Source organism: Leptodactylus fuscus, chromosome 2 (genome assembly GCF_031893055.1).
Source record: "Leptodactylus fuscus isolate aLepFus1 chromosome 2, aLepFus1.hap2, whole genome shotgun sequence".
NCBI lineage: Eukaryota > Metazoa > Chordata > Amphibia > Anura > Leptodactylidae > Leptodactylus > Leptodactylus fuscus.
In genome coordinates, this window is record NC_134266.1 from 275,475,648 (window position 1) to 275,498,356 (window position 22,709).

At 43.7% G+C, this 22,709-nt stretch overlaps 1 protein-coding gene and 1 long non-coding RNA gene across 3 annotated transcripts in view; both read right to left on the bottom strand.

Moving 5' to 3' along the window:
• CHRDL2 (chordin like 2) overlaps positions 1-22,709 on the bottom strand; it is a 49,767-nt gene that overhangs the window by 25,009 nt on the left and 2,049 nt on the right. The window lies entirely within an intron of this gene.
• LOC142196120 (uncharacterized) lies at positions 20,004-22,495 on the bottom strand. The gene is made up of 3 exons (XR_012715128.1): positions 22,391-22,495; positions 21,959-22,029; positions 20,004-20,085 (listed from the first exon to the last, which is right to left on the bottom strand). It is a non-coding gene; the product is annotated as an uncharacterized LOC142196120 (long non-coding RNA).

Genomic DNA, 22,709 nt, shown 5'->3' on the forward strand with positions numbered 1-22,709 from the left:
TACTATAATACTACTCCTATGTACAAGAATATAACTACTATAATACTACTCCTATGTGCAAGAATATAACTACTATAATACTACTCCTATGTACAAGAATATAACTACTATAATACTGCTCCTATGTACAGGAATATAAGTACTATAATACTACTCCTATGTGCAAGAATATAACTACTATAATACTGCTCCTATGTACAAGAATATAACTACTATAATACTACCTCCTATGTACAAGAATATAACTACTATAATACTACTCATATGTACAAGAATATAACTACTATAATACTACTCATATGTACAAGAATATAACTACTATAATACTACCTCCTATGTACAAGAATATAACTACTATAATACTACTCATATGTACAAGAATATAACTACTATAATACTACTCCTATGTACAAGAATATAACTACTATAATACTGCTCCTATGTACAAGAATATAACTACTATGATACTGCTCCTATGTACAAGAATATAACTACTATAATACTACTACTGCTATATACAAGAATATAACTACTATGATACTACCCCCTATGTACAAGAATATAACTACTATAATACTACTCCTATGTACAAGAATATAACTACTATAATACTACCTCCTATGTACAAGAATATAACTACTATAATACTACTCCTATGTACAAGAATATAACTACTATAATACTACTCCTATGTACAAGAATATAACTACTATAATACTACTCCTATGTACAAGAATGTAACTACTATAATACTACTCCTATGTGCAAGAATATAACTACTATAATACTACTCCTATGTACAAGAATATAACTACTATAATACTGCTCCTATGTACAAGAATATAACTACTATAATACTGCCCCTATGTACAAGAATATAACTACTATAATACTACTCCTATGTACAAGAATATAACTACTATAATACTACCTCCTATGTACAAGAATATAACTACTATAATACTACTCCTATGTACAAGAATATAACTACTATAATACTACTCCTATGTACAAGAATATAACTACTATAATACTACTGCTATGTACAAGAATGTAACTACTATAATACTACTCCTATGTGCAAGAATATAACTACTATAATACTACTCCTATGTACAAGAATATAACTACTATAATACTGCTCCTATGTACAAGAATATAACTACTATAATATTGCTCCTATGTACAAGAATATAACTACTATAATACTACCTCCTATGTACAAGAATATAACTACTATAATACTACTCCTGTGTACAAGAATATAACTACTATAATACTACCTCCTATGTACAAGAATATAACTACTATAATACTACTCCTGTGTACAAGAATATAACTACTATAATACTACCTCCTATGTACAAGAATATAACTACTACAATACTACTCCTGTGTACAAGAATATAACTACTATAATACTACCTCCTATGTACAAGAATATAACTACTATAATACTACTCCTATGTACAAGAATATAACTACTATGATACTACCCCCTATGTACAAGAATATAACTACTATAATACTGCTCCTATGTACAAGAATATAACTACTATAATACTACTCCTATGTACAAGAATATAACTACTATAATACTACTACTGCTATATACAAGAATATAACTCCTATAATACTGCTCCTATGTACAAGAATATAACTACTATAATACTGCTCCTATGTACAAGAATATAACTACTATAATACTACCTCCTATGTACAAGAATATAACTACTATAATACTACCTCCTATGTACAAGAATATAACTACTATAATACTACCTCCTATGTACAAGAATATAACTACTATAATACTACTCCTATGTACAAGAATATAACTACTATAATACTACTCCTATGTACAAGAATATAACTACTATAATACTACTCCTATGTACAAGAATATAACTACTATAATACTACTCCTATGTACAAGAATATAACTACTATAATACTACTCCTATGTACAAGAATATAACTACTATAATACTACTCCTATGTACAAGAATATAACTACTATAATACTACCTCCTATGTACAAGAATATAACTACTATAATACTACCTCCTATGTACAAGAATATAACTACTATAATACTGCTCCTATGTACAAGAATATAACTACTATAATACTACCTCCTATGTACAACTCCTATCATATGTTACAGGCATGATTTGGAGTACTACTTCTCCCATCATGTGACAGGTGTATCAGACATTGCTATTCGTGTACGTGCGGTATATATCCGTATTCTCGGTGCGGTGTCTTTGGCTCGGCCTGGTATATTACACCTTATTTTTAGCCGTATTTTCCTGTAATAAACAGAAGGCGCGGTGCCCTCCGCTCGGAGACGCCATTGAACACTCTCATCATTGTCCTACGAGGCTCAGGATTCCGTGTCGTCATGTGAAAGCTTTTACAAAGGACCCTCCGCCCCAGAGCGGGGCCTCGCCGCTGTCCGTGTGAATTTTTGGATGGTTGGCAGTGGGCGGCACATTCCTGTGAGCTCACGGCTTGCACCTTCTTCAGTAACGGGACACTCGCACAAGTTGTGTTTGTTTTGCTCCGGGGGCTTTTAATGAGTTCTGTTCCATTAGGCAGGAGGTGCCAGGCCAAATAATCGGCCGCACGGCGGGCACACCACACATTGCGGGCGGCTCGGCCCCTTCATGTGGGCAGATTATATTAGCTTATATTATGGCACAGGCCGGGCTCACTATTTGCGGTTGTCAGTCCTGTCCCGAGCCATCATTACTGCTGCAATACTCCTAGAGGGACGGACTCGCAACCCAGGACTTTAATATCAAGGTGTCGAACCACAAGTACCAGCCTGCCCCAGAGATTCCTGATCCTAAAAAAAGCTGTATGAAATAGTACCCAGTACCACATACACTACTCTGAAATACTCTGCGTTGCTGTGACCACCACACACTGACTTTTTTTAGCCCTGTCACCTGCAGCTCTATCTTTACATCGACATATAACGATGCTTTCCTGAAATACTCTGTACTGCTGTGGACCCTGCCCCTTATATAACATTACTCTCAACCTGTGATCTCCTCTAAAAAATTAGCACACTCCTCTTCTGAAATCCTCTGTACTGCTGTGGACCCTACCCCTTATGTAACGTAATTCTCCGTCTATGACCTCCTCTATAAGATCAGCACACTGCTTTCCTGAAATCCTCTGTACTGCTGCAACCGTGCCCCTTCCACTATGTAACTCTCCACTAGGTGATCTCGTATGAAATCAGCAGACTTCCTCAAATCCTCTGTGCTGCTGGCACACTCCTCCGTCAGATTACAGATTATATTATGTAACTATTCTGCCACACAGTCCATGTAAATATCACCGCTCCTATCAGGCTCCCTACTGTCAAGTGGGTGGTCCTGGATGGAGTAGATTGCCGGAGCCCCTCCCACCTGACAGTATGAGGGTCCAATTAGCATAATGGTGCTGAAACTGATAGCAGTGATTGCTCAGGAATGGTGAGGACTAGAGGAAAGATCCCACCTGTGCCAGAATCAGCGGAGCGCCACCTACTGAAGGATAACCAGAGTTGTTGGCGGTGGTGAGAGGACCCCTTTAAGTGTCGGCCATGTTGTATCTCCTTCCTTTTTAACCCGTTCCTCCCCAGACTCCCCGCAGTGGCAGCAGCATGTGTTTCACATTAGGCAGTATTTACATAGAACCATGGACAGCGAACTCCGCAGACTGTGACACGGGCAGACACGGCGTTCCCATAAAGGGCGGCACAGACACTCATTGTTATGGGGCCACTCTCACAGACTTGGCGCTGCCGCCTCGTCTCATCACACTGTGCCCAGAGCGCCAGCTTACAGGTTGTTTACTATGTGAGGGACTGGCAGAAGAAGCAAATGTCATAATCCAGAATAATAAGAGAGCGCAGAGAGAAGAGGCTCCGCCCCCAAATATCTGGAGGGGGCTAATATGGGAGCACTCTAATAGACGGCAACTGTATGAGCGCTCTAATAGATGGCAACTGTATGAGCGCTCTAATAGACAGCAACTGTATGAGCAGTCTAACAGAGGACAACTGTATGAGCGCTCTAATAGACGACAACTGTATGAGCAGTCTAACAGACGACAACTGTATGAGCAGTCTAACAGAGGACAACTGTATGAGCAGTCTAACAGAGAACAACTGTATGAGCAGTCTAACAGACGACAACTGTATGAGCGCTCTAATAGACGACAACTGTATGAGCGCTCTAACAGACGACAACTGTATGAGCAGTCTAACAGACGACAACTGTATGAGCGCTCTAACAGACGACAACTGTATGAGCGCTCTAACAGAGGACAACTGTATGAGCAGTCTAACAGAGAACAACTGTATGAGCGCTCTAATAGACGACAACTGTATGAGCAGTCTAATAGACGACAACTTTATCAGCGCTCTAACAGAGGACAACTGTATGAGCAGTCTAACAGACGACAACTGTATGAGCAGTCTAATAGATGACAACTGTATGAGCGCTCTAACAGAGGACAACTGTATGAGCAGTCTAACAGAAGACAACTGTATGAGCAGTCTAACAGAGGACAACTGTATGAGCAGTCTATCAGAAGACAACTGTATGAGCAGTCTAACAGACGGCAACTGTATGAGCAGTCTAACAGAAGACAACTGTATGAGCACTCTAATAGACGACAACTGTATGAGCAGTCTAATAGACAACAACTGTATGAGCAGTCTATCAGAGGACAACTGTATGAGCAGTCTATCAGAAGACAACTGTATGAGCACTCTAATAGACGACAACTGTATGAGCAGTCTAATAGACAACAACTGTATGAGCAGTCTAACAGAGGACAACTGTATGAGCAGTCTATCAGAAGACAACTGTATGAGCACTCTAATAGACGACAACTGTATGAGCAGTCTAATAGACAACAACTGTATGAGCAGTCTAACAGAGGACAACTGTATGAGCAGTCTAACAGACGACAACTGTATGAGCAGTCTAACAGAGGACAACTGTATGAGCAGTCTAACAGAGGACAACTGTATGAGCAGTCTAACAGAGGACAACTGTATGAGCAGTCTATCAGACAACAACTGTATGAGCAGTCTAACAGACGACAACTGTATGAGCGCTCTAATAGACGACAACTGTATGAGCAGTCTAACAGACGACAACTGTATGAGCAGTCTAACAGAGGACAACTGTATGAGCAGTCTAACAGACGACAACTGTATGAGCGCTCTAATAGACGACAACTGTATGAGCGCTCTAACAGACGACAACTGTATGAGCAGTCTAACAGACGACAACTGTATGAGCGCTCTAACAGACAACAACTGTATGAGCGCTCTAACAGAGGACAACTGTATGAGCAGTCTAACAGAGAACAACTGTATGAGCGCTCTAATAGACGACAACTGTATGAGCAGTCTAATAGACGACAACTTTATCAGCGCTCTAACAGAGGACAACTGTATGAGCAGTCTAACAGACGACAACTGTATGAGCAGTCTATCAGACGACAACTGTATGAGCGCTCTAATAGACGACAACTGTATGAGCAGTCTAACAGAGGACAACTGTATGAGCAGTCTATCAGAAGACAACTGTATGAGCAGTCTAACAGAGGACAACTGTATGAGCAGTCTATCAGAAGACAACTGTATGAGCAGTCTATCAGAAGACAACTGTATGAGCAGTCTAACAGACGACAACTGTATGAGCAGTCTAACAGACGACAACTGTATGAGCAGTCTAACAGAGGACAACTGTATGAGCAGTCTATCAGAAGACAACTGTATGAGCAGTCTAACAGACGACAACTGTATGAGCAGTCTATCAGAGGACAACTGTATGAGCAGTCTAACAGAGGACAACTGTATGAGCAGTCTAACAGAGGACAACTGTATGAGCGCTCTAATAGACGACAACTGTATGAGCAGTCTAATAGATGACAACTGTATGAGCAGTCTAACAGAGTACAACTGTATGAGCAGTCTAATAGACGACAACTGTATGAGCAGTCTAATAGACGACAACGGTATGAGCAGTCTAACAGACGACAACTGTATGAGCAGTCTATCAGACAACAACTGTATGAGCGCTCTAATAGACGACAACTGTATGAGCAGTCTAATAGACGACAACTGTATGAGCAGTCTAACAGAGGACAACTGTATGAGCAGTCTAATAGACGACAACTGTATGAGCACTCTAATAGATGACAACTGTATGAGCACTCTAATAGATGACAACTGTATGAGCAGTCTAATAGACGACAACTGTACGAGCGCTCTAATAGACGACAACTGTATGAGCAGTCTAACAGACGACAACTGTATGAGCAGTCTAACAGACGACAACTGTATGAGCAGTCTAACAGAGAACAACTGTATGAGCAGTCTAACAGACGACAACTGTATGAGCGCTCTAATAGACGACAACTGTATGAGCAGTCTAATAGACGACAACTGTATGAGCGCTCTAACAGAGGACAACTGTATGAGCAGTCTAACAGAGAACAACTGTATGAGCGCTCTAATAGACGACAACTGTATGAGCAGTATAACAGAGAACAAGTGTATGAGCAGTCTAACAGAGAACAACTGTATGAGCAGTCTAACAGAGGACAACTGTATGAGCGCTCTAATAGACGACAACTGTATGAGCAGTCTATCAGAGGACAACTGTATGAGCAGTCTAATAGACAACAACTGTATGAGCAGTCTAATAGACGACAACTGTATGAGCAGTCTATCAGAAGACAACTGTATGAGCAGTCTAACAGACGACAACTGTATGAGCAGTATAACAGACAACAACTGTATGAGCAGTCTAATAGAAGACAACTGTATGAGCAGTCTATCAGACGACAACTGTATGAGCAGTCTATCAGAGGACAACTGTATGAGCAGTCTAACAGAGGACAACTGTATGAGCAGTCTAATAGACAACTGTATGAGCAGTCTAATAGACAACAACCGTATGAGCAGTCTAACAGACGACAACTGTATGAGCAGTCTAACAGACAACAACCGTATGAGCAGTCTAACAGACGACAACTGTATGAGCGATCTAACAGACGACAACTGTATGAGCAGTCTAACAGAGGACAACTGTATGAGCAGTCTAATAGACAACTGTATGAGCAGTCTAACAGACAACAACCGTATGAGCAGTCTAACAGAGGACAACTGTATGAGCAGTCTATCAGACAACAACTGTATGAGCAGTATAACAGAGGACAACTGTATGAGCGCTCTAATAGATGACAACTGTATGAGCAGTCTAACAGACGACAACTGTATGAGCGCAATAATACCCGATAGTGTGCTCACAGTAGTACCCGATAGAGTGCTCATACAGAAGTCCTCTGATAGAGTGCTCATACAGTAGTACCCAATAGAGTGCCCACACTCTAGAACCTATCGGGTACTACTGTGTGAGCACTCTATCGAGTACTACTGTATGAGCACTCTATCAGGTTCTAGAGTGTGAGCACTCTATTGGGTACTACTGTATGAGCACTCTATCAGAGGACTTCTGTATGAGCACTCTATCAGGTTCTAGAGTGTGATAACTCTATCGGGTACTACTGTATGAGCACTCTATCAGAGGACTTCTGTATGAGCACTCTATCGGGTACTACTGTATGAGCACTCTATCGGGTACTATTGTGTGATAACTCTATCGGGTACTACTGTATGAGCACTCTATCAGAGGACTTCTGTATGAGCACTCTATCGGGTACTACTGTATGAGCACTCTATCGGGTACTATTGTGTGATAACTCTATCAGGTACTACTGTATGAGCACTCTATCAGAGGACTTATGTATGAGCACTCTATCGGGTACTACTGTATGAGCACTCTATTGGGTACTACTCTGTGAGCACTCTATTGGGTACTACTGTATGAGCACTCTATTGGGTACTACTCTGTGAGCACTCTATTGGGTACTACTGTATGAGCACTCTGTCAGAGGACTTCTGTATGAGCACTATATCAGGTACTACTGTATGAGCACTCTATTGGAAGGACTCTTGTGTGAGCACTCTATTCAGGGATTACTATGTGAACCCCCTACTGTAAAGACTTTTTTTTTGTAAGGGGACTATTATGTGAGCACTTTATTGGGAAACCACGGTGTGAGCACTCTCTTGGCAGACTGCTGTGTGAAGACTCTTTGAAAGAGACTAATGTGTATACAGTTGTGAGGGACTATTGTGTCAGCACTCTATCTGCACTCTATTGGAGGACTGCTGTGCAAACAGTCTACCAGGGGAGTATTGTGTGGGCACTTTATTGGGAAAGTACGGTATGAGCAGTCTACAGGGGGACATTATGTGAGCACTCTATTGAGTGACTATTTTGTGAGCACTCTATGGAGGGGACTAATTTATGAGCAGTCTATTGTGTGAGCACTCTCTTGGGAGACTGCTGTGTGAGTGGGCTAGTGTGTAAGCTCTTTATATTGGTAAGGACTGTCTCAGACTAGTGACTGCTATGTGACTGTCACCGTACCCAGACACTCTTATCCCCGGGCAGGTAAAGTTTGTGACCCCCTCATGTTTGCTTTCTAAACTACTTAATCTATCAAACAAGCTGCAGAAGTTTCAAGTACAAGTGTGAGCGAGACCTTGAGGTGGAGGAGGTGATATATAGACGGTCTCGAGAGAGACAACCACACAAGACTCTCCCGAAAAACCTTGAAGAACAAAGACCCCAAACTATGGCAGGAATCCCCTCCTACAGAGGCAGCCCCCGGGAAAACCTTGTCCTTGAGCAGAATATTACTGGTAATGAGACCGCACATCAGTCAGACCCGGTGGACCCTACTAAATAATCTCTCCCCACCCCGGGTGTCACCCCAGAGGGCGGCATGGAGCCTCTGTTGCCTAAATAGCATTAACCATCTCATCCCTGGAAGAGAGAAATCCGCTTCTGACTACGACTACACTATATTGTCCTGCACTGCAATTTTTGTGCATTGGCCGACGCTTCCTGTTCTGTAGAGATCACTTTTCAGCAGTCCTCTCAGTATCATACTGGATATAATGTGACAAACCCTCTGCAGCGAGCAGGACGAGCGCTGTACAGGACGACTGCCGCTGGATGGAGACAAGTCACTGACAGCAAGCAGAGATCTTAGGAATGGCGAGGTGTGGAGCCTGTCTACTGCTAGTGTTTGTCTATCCAGATTGCGGGGTTGGAGGCCTCATAGATCTGAGAGCAAAAACATGAGGATGAAAGACCCGGCCACACCAGAAGGGGGTCACATACTTTCAGGCGTATATAAAATATTTGATTATAATGTATATTTGAGTCTAATAACCCGCGAGATTCACTAACAGCCCCGGCATGGAATATAAAACATATCTCATATAACAGGTGACCCGGCTGTAATAACAGAAATCGTGTGTAAGAGAGCCCCCTGCTGGCCGAGAGGCGCAGCGCACCCTGGTGTCTGCAGGTTACACTGCAGGCTCCGCACACAGAGCCATTAATATCAGTCTGTGCCCTGTGAGTGGGAAATTTACTGACACAGAGAACTAAGATACTCGGAGTACAGGATAGTGACACGCAAAGTCTGAGGGTACAAGAGAGTAAGTGTCACAGCACTGAGGATACGGGCAATATATATATACTAGAGAGCGGTGACATCACTGAGGATACGGGCTATATATACAGTATATACTAGAGAGCGGTGACATCACTGAGAATGAAGCCCACACTTACCCCTGTCCCCTCCAACCTTATCCACAACCTGTCCCCTCCATATATCTCTGACCTCATCCTCACCTGTCCCCTCCATATATCTCCGACCTCATCCTTACCTGTCCCCTCCATATATCTCTGACCTCACCCTCACCTGTCCCCTCGATATATCTCTGACCTCATCCACACCTGTCCCCTCCATATATCTCTGACCTCATCCTCACCTGTCCCCTCCATATATCTCTGACCTCATCCCCACCTGTCCCCTCCATATATCTCTGACCTCATCCTCACCTGTCCCCTCCATATATCTCTGACCTCCTCACCTGTCCCCTCCATATATCTCTGACCTCCTCACCTGTCCCCTCCATATATCTCTGACCTCATCCTCACCTGTCCCCTCCATATATCTCTGACCTCACCCTCACCTGTCCCCTCGATATATCTCTGACCTCATCCTCACCTCTCCCCTCCATATATCTCTGACCTCATCCTCACCTGTCCCCTCGATATATCTCTGACCTCACCCTCACCTGTCCTCTCCATATATCTCCGACCTCATCCTCACCTGTCCCCTCCATATATTTCTGACCTCATCCTCACCTGTCCCCTCCATATATCTCTGACCTCCTCACCTGTCCCCTCCATATATCTCTGACCTCACCCTCACCTGTCCCCTCCATATATCTCCGACCTCATCCTCACCTGTCCCCTCCATATATCTCTGACCTCATCCTCACCTGTCCCCTCCATATATCTCTGACCTCATCCTCACCTGTCCCCTCCATATATCTCTGACCTCATCCACACCTGTCCCCTCCATATATCTCTGACCTCATCCTCACCTGTCCCCTCCATATATCTCTGACCTCATCCTCACCTGTCCCCTCCATATATCTCTGACCTCATCCTCACCTGTCCCCTCCATATATTTCTGACCTCATCCTCACCTGTCCCCTCCATATATCTCTGACCTCCTCACCTGTCCCCTCGATATATCTCTGACCTCACCCTCACCTGTCCCCTCCATATATCTCCGACCTCATCCTCACCTGTCCCCTCCATATATCTCTGACCTCATCCTCACCTGTCCCCTCCATATATCTCTGACCTCATCCTCACCTGTCCCCTCCATATATCTCTGACCTCATCCACACCTGTCCCCTCCATATATCTCTGACCTCATCCTCACCTGTCCCCTCCATATATCTCTGACCTCATCCTCACCTGTCCCCTCCATATATCTCTGACCTCATCCTCACCTGTCCCCTCCATATATCTCTGACCTCATCCTCACCTGTCCCCTCCATATATCTCTGACCTCATCCTCACCTGTCCCCTCCATATATCCCTGACCTCACCTGTCTCCTCCATATATCTCTGACCTCATCCACACCTGTCCCCTCCATAGATCTCTGACCTCATCCTCACCTGTCCCCTCCATATATCTCTGACCTCATCCACACCTGTCCCCTCCATATATCTCTGACCTCATCCTCACCTGTCCCCTCCATATATCTCTGACCTCATCCTCACCTGTCCCCTCCATATAGCTCTGACCTCATCCTCACCTGTCCCCTCCATATATCTCTGACCTCATCCTCACCTGTCCCCTCCATATATCTCTGACCTCATCCTCACCTGTCCCCTCCATATATCTCTGACCTCATCCTCACCTGTCCCCTCCATATATCTCTGACCTCATCCACACCTGTCCCCTCCATATATCTCTGACCTCATCCTCACCTGTCCCCTCCATATATCTCTGACCTCATCCTCACCTGTCCCCTCCATATATCTCTGACCTCATCCACACCTGTCCCCTCCATATATCTCTGACCTCATCCTCACCTGTCCCTCCATATATCTCTGACCTCATCCTCACCTGTCCCCTCCATATATCTCTGACCTCATCCTCACCTGTCCTCTCCATATATCTCTGACCTCATCCTCACCTGTCCCCTCCATATATCTCTGACCTCATCCTCACCTGTCCCCTCCATATATCTCTGACCTCATCCACACCTGTCCCCTCTATATATCTCTGACCTCATCCACACCTGTCCCCTCCATATACAGTCCTATGAAAAAGTTTGGGCACCCCTATTAATCTTAATCATTTTTTGTTCTAAATATTTTGGTGTTTGCAGCAGCCATTTCAGTTTGATATATCTAATAACTGATGGACACAGTAATATTTCAGGATTGAAATGAGGTTTATTGTACTAACAGAAAATGTGCAATATGCATTAAACCAAAATTTGACCGATGCAAAAGTATGGGCACCCTTATCATTTTATTGATTTGAATTCCCCTAACTACTTTTTACTGACTTACTGAAGCACAAAATTGGTTTTGTAACCTCAGTGAGCTTTGAACTTCATAGCCAGATGTATCCAATCATAAGAAAAGGTATTTAAGGTGGCCAATTGCAAGTTGATCTCCTATTTGAATCTCCTCTGAAGAGTGGCATCATGGGCTACTCAAAACAACTCTCAAATGATCTGAAAACAAAGATTGTTCAGCATAGTTGTTCAGGGGAAGGATACAAAAAGTTGTCTCAGAGATTTAACCTGTCAGTTTCCACTGTGAGGAACATAGTAAGGAAATGGAAGACCACAGGGACAGTTCTTGTTAAGCCCAGAAGTGGCAGGCCAAGAAAAATATCAGAAAGGCAGAGAAGAAGAATGGTGAGAACAGTCAAGGACAATCCACAGACCACCTCCAAAGAGCTGCAGCATCATCTTGCTGCAGATGGTGTCACTGTGCATCGGTCAACTATACAGCGCACTTTGCACAAATAGAAGCTGTATGGGAGAGTGATGAGAAAGAAGCCGTTTCTGCACGTACGCCACAAATAGAGTTGCCTGAGGTATGAAAAAGCACATTTGGACAAGGCAGCTTCATTTTGGAAACAAAAATTGAGTTGTTTGGTTATAAAAAAAAGACGTTATGCATGGCGTCCAAAAAGAAACAGCATTCCAAGAAAAACACATGCTACCCACTGTAAAATTTGGTGGAGGTTCCATCATGCTTTGGGGCTGTGTGGCCAATGCCGGCATCGGGAATCTTGTTAAAGTTGAGGGTCGCATGGATTCCACTCAGTATCAGCAGATTCTTGAGAATAATGTTCAAGAATCAGTGACGAAGTTGAAGTTACGCCGGGGATGGATATTTCAGCAAGACAATGATCCAAAACACCGCTCCAAATCCTCAGGCATTCATGCAGAGGAACAATTACAATGTTCTGGAATGGCCATCCCAGTCCCCAGACCTGAATATCATTGAACATCTGTGGGATGATTTGAAGCGGGCTGTCCATGCTCGGCGACCATCAAACTTAACTGAACTTGAATTGTTTGTCCAAAATCCCTTCATCCAGGATCCAGGAACTGATTAAAAGCTACAGGAAGCGACTAGAGGCTGTTATCTTTGCAAAAGGAGGGTCTACTAAATATTAATGTCACTTTTCTGTTGAGGTGCCCATACTTTTGCACTGGTCAAATTTTGGTTTAATGCATATTGCACATTCTCTGTTAGTACAATAAACCTCATTTCAATCCTGAAATATTACTGTGTCCATCAGTTATTAGATATATCAAACTGAAATGGCTGTTATAAACACCAAAATATTTAGAACTAAAAATGATTAAGATTAATAGGGGTGCCCAAACTTTTTCATAGGACTGTATCTCTGACCTCACCTGTCCCCTCCATATATCTCTGACCTCATCCTCACCACTCCCCTCCATATATCTCTGACCTCATCCTCACCTGTCCCCTCCATATATCTCTGACCTAATCTCCCACTACCTGCCCACACGTAACCTCAGATCCTCCAATGACCTCCTACTCCGCTCTGCCCTCATCCGCTCCTCACACAACCGTCTCCAAGATTTCTCCCGTGCATCCCCCATACTCTGGAACTCCTTACCAAGACACATAAGACTGACCCCCACAATCACAAGAAGGCCCTGAAGACTCCCCTATTCAGGAAGGCCTACAGAGCACCATGGGATTACAGTAATAATAATAATAATAATAATAATAATCTGCCGGGAGAAGAGGAGACGGTGGCAGCAGCGCTCATGTCAGTAAGTATAATCACTTTATTTTTATTATTTGTTTTATAATAGACCGCTACCTTCTTGAGCATCTCCAGCAGGTAGCGGCCTATATACCAACCTGGAGCTGCTCACTGCCGCCCCCACTTCCCCTTGTACTACAGGCCGCTGAGGCCGGCAGTGAGTAGGCCTGGGCCAGGCCGCGATCCCACTACCGCTATTATTATACTCAGGGGTCTTCTCAGACCCCCGAGTATAATAATCGGAGCCCCAGGGGAGGTGAGAGAACATAATAAACACTGTTACTCACCTCTCCGGGATCTGATGTTAATCCTAGCCGGCTTCGGGCCTATATGGTAATGTGTCAGACGTCACGTGGTCTGGGATATTACCATATAGGCCCAAAGCCTGTGCTAGTAGTAATAGCCTGTTACTGCTAGCACAGGCTTTGGGCCTGTATGGTAACAGGCTGTTACTGCTAGCACAGGCTTTGGGCCTATATGTTACTGCTACCACAGGCTTTGGGCCTATATGTTACTGCTACCACAGGCTTTGGGCCTATATGGTAATATCCCAGACCACGTGACGTCTGATACATTACCATATAGGCCCGAAGCCTGCTAGGATTAACATCAGATCCCGGAGAGGTGAGTAACAGTGTTTATTATGTTCTCTCACCTCCCCTGGGGCTCCGATTATTATTATATTATTATCCGAGTATAATAATAGTTCATGGGTGTATAAATGTGGGGCATAATAAACCTTGAAGGGTCCACTGTGGCCCCTGTAACCTCTATTATGCCCCACTGTGGCCCCTGTAACCTCTGTTATGCCCCACTGTGGCCCCTGTAACCTCTATTATGCCCCACAGCAGCCCCTGTAACCTCTATTATGCCCCACTGCGGCCCCTGTAACCTCTATTATGCCCCACTGTGGCCCCTGTAACCTCTATTATGCCCCACTGTGGCCCCTGTAACCTCTGTTATGCCCCACTGTGGCCCCTGTAACCTCTGTTATGCCCCACTGTGGCCCCTGTAACCTCTATTATGCCCCACAGCGGCCCCTGTAACCTCTATTATGCCCCACTGTGGCCCCTGTAACCTCTGTTATGCCCCACTGTGGCCCCTGTAACCTCTGTTATGCCCCACTGTGGCCCCTGTAACCTCTATTATGCCCCACAGCGGCCCCTGTAACCTCTATTATGCCCCACTGTGGCCCCTGTAACCTCTGTTATGCCCCACTGTGGCCCCTGTAACCTCTATTATGCCCCACTGCGGCCCCTGTAACCTCTATTATGCCCCACTGTGGCCCCTGTAACCTCTATTATGCCCCACTGCGGCCCCTGTAACCTCTATTATGCCCCACAGCCCTGATCACAGGACACACCAGTTATCATGCACAAGCCCTGCCTGCACATTCGGGACATTACTATGGTGACCCTTGACCCCTATTTCGTCCAATCTACCCCACACTATCTACTTCTCCACTTCATCTACGAGGACTTGTTTTTTGTAGGTTCGGTTGTACTTTTGCGGCTCCTTTTAATGTCCCATTTTATGTTCTGAGAAATATTTATAGAAATGTTTTCGGAGGTTTTTTTTTTTTTTTTGGGGGGGGGGGGTTACTTATAAATGTCTATTCTTTATACTTAATAATTTGTTTTGTGCCACTGTTCTCATTTTCTGTGGCCGGCGCGGTGGAATGAGTGAGGGGTTTGTCTTTTTGTGGGGTGAGCTGTAGTTTTTATGGGTACACAGAGCATTGTCCAGACTAGATTGTAACAAACCCTCCGCTGAGAGCAGGACTAGCAGTGTACGGGGTGATCTGATCTGGACCAAGAGTGTCTAAAGTCACTGACAGCCAGCAGAGATCCGAAACATAGTGTATGAATAGAGATAGTGCTGAGCTGCAATACCAAGTACAACCGGTGGACTGGTGAGGCGCTGTTTCTTACAGAAAGCGGTCCAGTTTTTCTATTCTTGAATAGCCCATTTATAGGGGGATCATAAAAACGTTGCCCCCCAGTCTCATCACAGGAGGGATTTGCCCCCCTCCCTAATGCCGCCACGTGAAATCATCAGACACTCAGTGTAGTCAGTCAGCGCGGCGCCTGCACTTCATTGTAGCGACATCACTCCTGTCCGGGGGCGGCCATGTCAGGATCCCAGTGACTAAGTGGTTAGTGTTTGATAGAAGTGGATTAGATGTGAGGGGGCACCTGGAGGGCGAGGCGGGGGAAGGGGTGAGGGTCCAGAGGACTCCTCATATGGGCACAGGACCTGGGGAAGAACCGGATCTGTCCTGATGGGAATCGCAACACATTAACCCATCGTGCACCACAATAACTGCTCAGGGGGTGACATGGAGGGGGCCCCAATGTGACATCACTAAAAACAGCGCCTTAAAGGGCCAGTCCAGCTGCTCTGGAGTCTCAGTTTCTCAGCAGGTTCCTCAAGCTTGTAGTCAGTGAATGGAAACCTTTTAACGTCTCACAGATGAGGGGTCGTCGCAATCGCATTCAGTCCAATAAACGCATCAGTGGCAGAAATCTCTCCTTTGCTGGTGGTTTGTTACAGTGTATCAGCTATGTCATACAGGAGTCGACTGTGATGTTATACAGGAGGCGTCTGTGACGTCATACACGAGCAGTCTGTGATGTCATACATGAGCTGTCTGTGATGTCATACAGGAGTCGTCTGTGATGTCATACATGAGCAGTCTGTGATGTCATACATGAGCAGTCTGTGATGTCATACAGGAGCCGTCTGTGATGTCATACAGGAGTCGACTGTGATGTTATACAGGAGCCGTCTGTGATGCCATACATGAGCTGTCTGTGATGTCATACAGGAGCCGTCTGTGATGTCATACAGGAGTCGACTGTGATGTTATACAGGAGCCGTCTGTGATGCCATACATGAGCTGTCTGTGATGTCATACACGGGATGTCTGCGATGTCATACACGAGATGTCAGTAATGTCATACAGGAGCCATCTGTGATGTCATACATGAGCAGTCTGTGATGTCATACAGGAGCCGTCTGTGATGTCATACAGGAGCCGTCTGTGATGTCATACAGGAGCCGTCTGATGTCATACATGAGCTGTCTGTGATGTCATACAGGAGCCATCTGTGATGTCATACAGGAGCTGTCGGTGATGTCATATACGAGCTGTCGGTGATGTCATATACGAACTGTCGGTGATGTCATATACGAGCTGTCGGTGATGTCATACACGAGCTGTCTGTGATGTCATATACGAACTGTCGGTGATGTCATATACGAGCTGTCGGTGATGTCATACACGAGCTGTCTGTGATGTCATATACGAACTGTCGGTGATGTCATACACTCACAGGCCTGACCCCTAGTGGTGGATCCAGCCAGCAGAATTCTATCATGCCAATAATAATTGGAGATTGTGTGCCGGCCCTTTAAGTGAATCACCTTCCCCCATTGTTTACCAGAGATACAGTGATCAGCGGCGCAGGGGGAGATCAGTGACGCCCCTGTTGTGTAATAACGTCAGGTCTGAGAGGAGCAGCTGTACGATGTCAGCTCCGGGAGCAGCTGGTATGGCCGATGGGTTAAAAGCAGGTGTTACCATTATAGGAGATTTACATGGGAATGAGAGCCGCGCCGAAACCTAAATCTGCCCCAGACACCCCTCAGCCGGTGCCGGGGACCCCACAACATGAGCGCAGGTAGTCACACACTGACCACGGCCATATACAGGACCCAACGCAAACAAAACCTCAGGGCCGATGGAAAACAAAAACCTTCCTCAACAATCAATGAATGGAAACCGATCCTGACAGCTGAAGAGGCGTCACAGTGTAACAGTCTGAACAATGTGCTATAAACATATCATAGTAACACAATGTATCTGCACCGGTACACGGCTATATACCATCTATCTATCTATCTATCTATCTATCTATCTATCTATCTATCTATCTATCTATCTATCTATCTATCTATCTATCTCTCCTATCTATCTATCTATATCCTATCTATCTATCTATCTATCTCTCCTATCTATCTATCTATCTATCTATCTATCTATCTATCTATCTATCTATATCCTATCTATCTATCTATCTATCTATCTATCTATCTCCCTATCTCCCTATCTATCTATCTATCTATCTATCTATCTATCTATCTATCTCCTATCTATCTATCTCCTATCTATCTATCTATCTATCTCCTATCTATCTATCTATCTCCTATCTATCTATCTATCTATCTATCTATCTATCTATCTATCTATCTATCTATCTATCTCCCTATCTATCTATCTATCTATCTATCTATCTATCTATCTATCTATCTCTCTATCTATCTATCTATCTATCTATCTATCTATCTATCTATCTCCTATCTATCTATCTATCTCCTATCTATCTATCTATCTATCTATCTATCTATCTATCTATCTCCCTATCTATCTATCTATCTATCTATCTATCTATCTATCTATCTCCTATCTATCTATCTCCTATCTATCTATCTATCTATCTATCTATCTATCTATCTATCTCCTATCTATCTATCTATCTATCAGGTTTATTAACTCCTTGGCTGCTGGATACTGCTTGTTCACCCTGTGGTGTCTGTGACTGTAATAATGACATAATACCGCCATATACTATATGTAACCGTGACAAAACAGGCCAAGAAGCCAACAATTATACTCAGGAAGTGCTAGTCTTGGATTCTCCTGACATCCCAGCAGTCATGTGACCAGTACAGCGTTATTGCACCCCGGGGTCAGGTTGTGGTTATCAGGGGTCACCCGAATAATACAGATCTGTTATCATACGCCATAACCCCCCCCTTCCCCTGACCCCACAGATAACACTGACATTACACAGCAGGTTCCTACCTACCCACCCACCAAGGGGAGAGAAGAGCAGAAACACCTCTGACATGGACCACACAGCGACTGTATCCGAGCCAAGGACACTACACCCTGACACTGCGCGAAACACAGCAGAGCTCAACATCACCCGGGCCCCACACACACAAGGCCGAGAATGTAAAGTATGTCACAGCTAAGTGTCTGTATCATGTCAGTGCTGAGGCCAGAGATGTAGCAGAGCCGACAGTGTCACATATCACCTAGTGTTACATAGGACTGCCGGTGACATCTACTACATTACCTGTACTCATAGAGAGTTATCACTGTGTTATCTGTGGTGTTACATAGGACTGCCGGTGACATCTACTACATTACCTGTACTCATAGAGAGTTATCACTGTGTTATCTGTGGTGTTACATAGGACTGCCGGTGATATCTACTACATTACCTGTACTCAGAGAGTTATCAATGTGTTATCTGTGGTGTTACATAGGACTGCCGGTGACATCTACTACATTACCTGTATATAGAGAGTTATCACTGTGTTATCTGTGGTGTTACATAGGACTGCCGGTGACATCTACTACATTACCTGTATATAGAGAGTTATCACTGTGTTATCTGTGGTGTTACATAGGACTGCCAGTGATATCTACTACATTACCTGTACTCAGAGAGTTATCAATGTGTTATCTGTGGTGTTACATAGGACTGCCGGTGACATCTACTACATTACCTGTATATAGAGAGTTATCACTGTGTTATCTGTGGTGTTACATAGGACTGCCGGTGACATCTACTACATTACCTGTATATAGAGAGTTATCACTGTGTTATCTGTGGTGTTACATAGGACTGCCGGTGACATCTACTACATTACCTGTATATAGAGAGTTATCACTGTGTTATCTGTGGTGTTACATAGGACTGCCGGTGACATCTACTACATTACCTGTATATAGAGAGTTATCACTGTGTTATCTGTGGTGTTACATAGGACTGCCGGTGACATCTACTACATTACCTGTATATAGAGAGTTATCACTGTGTTATCTGTGGTGTTACATAGGACTGCCGGTGACATCTACTACATTACCTGTATATAGAGAGTTATCACTGTGTTATCTGTGGTGTTACATAGGACTGCCGGTGACATCTACTACATTACCTGTATATAGAGAGTTATCACTGTGTTATCTGTGGTGTTACATAGGACTGCCGGTGACATCTACTACATTACCTGTACTCAGAGAGTTATCACTGTGTTATGTGTGGTGTTACATAGGACTGCCGGTGACATCTACTACATTACCTGTATATAGAGAGTTATCACTGTGTTATGTGTGGTGTTACATAGGACTGCCGGTGACATCTACTACATTACCTGTACTCAGAGAGTTATCACTGTGTTATCTGTGGTGTTACATAGGACTGCAGGTGACATCTACTACATTACCTGTATATAGAGAGTTATCACTGTGTTATCTGTGGTGTTACATAGGACTGCCAGTGACATCTACTACATTACCTGTATATAGAGAGTTATCACTGTGTTATCTGTGGTGTTACATAGGACTGCCAGTGACATCTACTACATTACCTGTATATAGAGAGTTATCACTGTGTTATCTGTGGTGTTACATAGGACTGCCAGTGACATCTACTACATTACCTGTATATAGAGAGTTATCACTGTGTTATCTGTGGTGTTACATAGGACTGCCGGTGACATCTACTACATTACCTGTATATAGAGAGCTATCACTGTGTTATCTGTGGTGTTACATAGGACTGCCGGTGACATCTATTACATTACCTGTATATAGAGAGTTATCACTGTGTTATCTGTGGTGTTACATAGGACTGCCAGTGACATCTACTACATTACCTGTACTCAGAGAGTTATCACTGTGTTATCTGTGGTGTTACATAGGACTGCCGGTGACACCTACTACATTACCTGTATATAGAGAGTTATCACTGTGTTATGTGTGGTGTTACATAGGACTGCCGGTGACATCTACTACATTACCTGTACTCAGAGAGTTATCACTGTGTTATCTGTGGTGTTACATAGGACTGCCGGTGACATCTACTACATTACCTGTATATAGAGAGTTATCACTGTGTTATCTGTGGTGTTACATAGGACTGCAGGTGACATCTACTACATTACCTGTATATAGAGAGTTATCACTGTGTTATCTGTAGTGTTACATAGGACTGCCAGTGATATCTACTACATTACCTGTATATAGAGAGTTATCACTGTGTTATCTGTGGTGTTACATAGGACTGCCAGTGACATCTACTACATTACCTGTGTATAGAGAGTTATCACTGTGTTATCTGTGGTGTTACATAGGACTGCCAGTGACATCTACTACATTACCTGTATATAGAGAGCTATCACTGTGTTATCTGTGGTGTTACATAGGACTGCCGGTGACATCTACTACATTACCTGTACTCAGAGAGTTATCACTGTGTTATCTGTGGTGTTACATAGGACTGCCGGTGACATCTACTACATTACCTGTATATAGAGAGTTATCACTGTGTTATCTGTGGTGTTACATAGGACTGCCGGTGACATCTACTACATTACCTGTATATAGAGAGTTATCACTGTGTTATCTGTGGTGTTACATAGGACTGCCGGTGACATCTACTACATTACCTGTATATAGAGAGTTATCACTGTGTTATGTGTGGTGTTACATAGGACTGCCGGTGACATCTACTACATTACCTGTACTCAGAGAGTTATCACTGTGTTATCTGTGGTGTTACATAGGACTGCCGGTGACATCTACTACATTACCTGTATATAGAGAGTTATCACTGTGTTATCTGTGGTGTTACATAGGACTGCCAGTGACATCTACTACATTACCTGTATATAGAGAGTTATCACTGTGTTATCTGTGGTGTTACATAGGACTGCCAGTGACATCTACTACATTACCTGTATATAGAGAGTTATCACTGTGTTATCTGTGGTGTTACATAGGACTGCCGGTGACATCTACTACATTACCTGTATATAGAGAGCTATCACTGTGTTATCTGTGGTGTTACATAGGACTGCCGGTGACATCTATTACATTACCTGTATATAGAGAGTTATCACTGTGTTATCTGTGGTGTTACATAGGACTGCCAGTGACATCTACTACATTACCTGTACTCAGAGAGTTATCACTGTGTTATCTGTGGTGTTACATAGGACTGCCGGTGACACCTACTACATTACCTGTATATAGAGAGTTATCACTGTGTTATGTGTGGTGTTACATAGGACTGCCGGTGACATCTACTACATTACCTGTACTCAGAGAGTTATCACTGTGTTATCTGTGGTGTTACATAGGACTGCAGGTGACATCTACTACATTACCTGTATATAGAGAGTTATCACTGTGTTATCTGTAGTGTTACATAGGACTGCCAGTGATATCTACTACATTACCTGTATATAGAGAGTTATCACTGTGTTATCTGTGGTGTTACATAGGACTGCCAGTGACATCTACTACATTACCTGTATATAGAGAGTTATCACTGTGTTATCTGTGGTGTTACATAGGACTGCCGGTGACATCTACTACATTACCTGTATATAGAGAGCTATCACTGTGTTATCTGTGGTGTTACATAGGACTGCCGGTGACATCTACTACATTACCTGTATATAGAGAGCTATCACTGTGTTATCTGTGGTGTTACATAGGACTGCCGGTGACATCTACTACATTACCTGTACTCAGAGAGTTATCACTGTGTTATGTGTGCTGTTACATAGGACTGCAGGTGACATCTACTACATTACCTGTACTCAGAGAGTTATCACTGTGTTATGTGTGCTGTTACATAGGACTGCAGGTGACATGTATATGCACGTGAGTTTGTTTACATCCTGCTATGACCGCTCGCACTCCTTACGCCTTCCCTGTAGTTGACACTTACTGTAGATTTACTGACATTTTCCTGACACCTCCCTCTGAGCCATCACATGATCAGGGACTCCTTGCATTTCTTACACTTATTCTGCTGCAGACACGTTATCTT